Source organism: Buceros rhinoceros, unplaced genomic scaffold (assembly GCF_000710305.1).
Source record: "Buceros rhinoceros silvestris isolate BGI_N320 unplaced genomic scaffold, ASM71030v1 scaffold15291, whole genome shotgun sequence".
NCBI lineage: Eukaryota > Metazoa > Chordata > Aves > Bucerotiformes > Bucerotidae > Buceros > Buceros rhinoceros.
The window spans coordinates 17155-19535 of record NW_010392616.1 but is presented as its reverse complement, the minus strand read 5'-3'; the positions used below and the strand labels follow the sequence as shown (position 1 = coordinate 19535).

The following is a 2381-nucleotide window of genomic DNA, read 5'->3' as shown; positions in this document are numbered from 1 at the left end:
GAAAGAGAAGAGGCAGAGTCAAGCTGTGGCTTTCCTTTGTTGAGGAGCAGAGTGAACAATTTGTTATCTAGCTAAAAAAAGGAATTTACCATTTATACAGTGCATAAAACTAAAGAAAGTCTAATGTAGTACAGGTTATGTTAAATTCCCAACTACACCACACATTTTTCCTTTCGTCTTAAAGATTATTAACCACAAAGAACTTGGTGACTGTACCAGAAGTACTAATAGTCTCCAAACGGAAATACGTGGCCCTGTGACTGGAACGCTGTGACAGTATTATTGCCTGGAACTCAGATAAATTCAGAATATTTTTGCTAGTTCCAAGGAATTAATAAATTCTTCCCCTCCAGTCTCCACAGGACCTATGTTTTCCAGCCTTGATTTGCTCCCAGCTTCAGCCCTGTTCAAACAATTTCTCTCCAACTCTAAGTACTTAAAACATTGCATCACAGACAGGAACAGTCATCAGTAACTTCTTCCCTGGAGAAAAAATACCCTGTTTGACCTATAGATATAAGAACATGTGAGACTGCAGAAACAAATCACAGCAGTGCAGCAACAACCCCTGAAAATACAGATTCACATGAAAATTGAATTTGTTTTACATATCAGCTGCAAGCTCATTTCTCCTTTTAACGTTTACAAATTGTAGTATGAAAATGCTTTCAAAAGAATTGTTGCACTTTAGTTTCCCAAAATAAAACAGTGAGAATACAAATATTATTTATAGTGTGCTGACAGTTTCTTTAGTGAGGTGGCCTGTGGAAACTTATTGTGATATTTAGCACTTGACCTCTGCCGTCAAGGGTCCATTTATGCACTTTACTCTGATACAGAAGATGCAAAATGTCCGCTTTATTGATTAACACAGAGGGCTATGTATCTCTACTGTGGCCCACAAAAAAATCCAAACAGTCATTTACAAGTCAAACATTTATAAGCCTTATTTCAGTCAAACAAACATGGTTACATTAAACCAAAACACGTTGATCAAACTTTTCTTAGGGTATTTGGGCAATACTTCAGCTGAAAGGATTTCCTTGGTCAGAACCACGACACAGCCCAGCCTATGCCCCAGACAGGACGGAACATGTGTCTGACGCCTGGTTTTCATTTATAGGGTATGTTTAACACCATCTTTTGAAAATCTTCATGGGGCAGTCAGTTGGAAACGAGGAATGAATGCTCCTTAGAGCAAGATGGCAGAACAGAGCAGGGAAACTTCATGTACTACCTTTGCCCATACTGCAAGTATTTTTTGCACCACAGATTCTGATCTCCGCAACTTTTGTCAATACCTTCTCCACCCCCAACAGAGTCCCTCCAATGAAAAGGTCTAAGAGTCTTCACTGCAAAGTTTCCTGCAATAAAATAGGAACTTTGAGGCAAAGACTGGCCAAAATAACCAACGAAAAAGTCTAACAAAAAAATAGCCAAACCAAGTTTAAAATGACTCCTTAGAAAAGGAGTTTATGCAACCATTTCTGGTTTGGCATTTACAAGTAAACCAACTGTTAAGTACATGTTTTGGTTGTCTGCAAACCCAGCTACTGCCCCCCTCACGCATGTAAAATTAAACTCGGCAAAATGGACCATTGCCACAACTCGGCACACTGGCCATTTCACTCACTCCCTCTCGGCACACTGGCCATTTCACTCACTCCCTCTCGGCACACTGGCCATTTCACTCACTCTCCACTGGCCGACATGCACACAGCAGGTGATCTGCCTGTGCTCCAGGAAGCAAAGCTTGACAGACCAGGTTAAACTTCACTCTCTGTGGAACAGCTCCAATAAACCCCCCAGACAAAGTGATCTGAGCTCAGTTCTAGAGATACACCGGTGATTTCCATGACGTTTTCCTGTCAGTAGCTAAGGTTACACTTGCTGCTTCAGAACTGCGCCACTATGAGCAGGCAAAACAGGGAGGCTCAGGTTGTGGCCCCGCTTGTGATTTGTGCTGGCTGTGTCCAAACAGTCTGACAAGGGTATTTCACAGCTCTTGGATAAATATGTACACCACAGTCACAACCTGACTCTACACTGAAGGAAACACAGCGGTAGCTATCCCCACCTATAAACTGGCCTCTATGGAAACATAATGCAGGCAACACAGGCTTGCTGTGGTCCAGCAGGTTCACCAGCCTGGAGGATCAAGCACCTACAACTGCAGACCACACTGCCAGGCTGACTTGCCTCACCACAGGCAAGTTAGACCACAAAGAGGAGAAAAGAAAAGGAAGTTCCCTAGAAAAGCTAAACATACTACACAGAAAACTTCCTATCCTTCCCCCACACACACCACTGCCTATACACAGCCATAAAGTGTAGGAAGAAAAGCTTTATTTTCTGCTACATGTACACAAAGCCTCAGCAGG

The 2381-nt window shown here is 42.4% G+C and overlaps 1 protein-coding gene across 1 annotated transcript in view; it reads right to left on the bottom strand.

The window, feature by feature from the left end:
* Positions 1-2381, bottom strand: part of ENPP1 (ectonucleotide pyrophosphatase/phosphodiesterase 1) — a gene marked incomplete at its 5' end in the record, with an annotated part of 36221 nt that overhangs the window by 27272 nt on the left and 6568 nt on the right.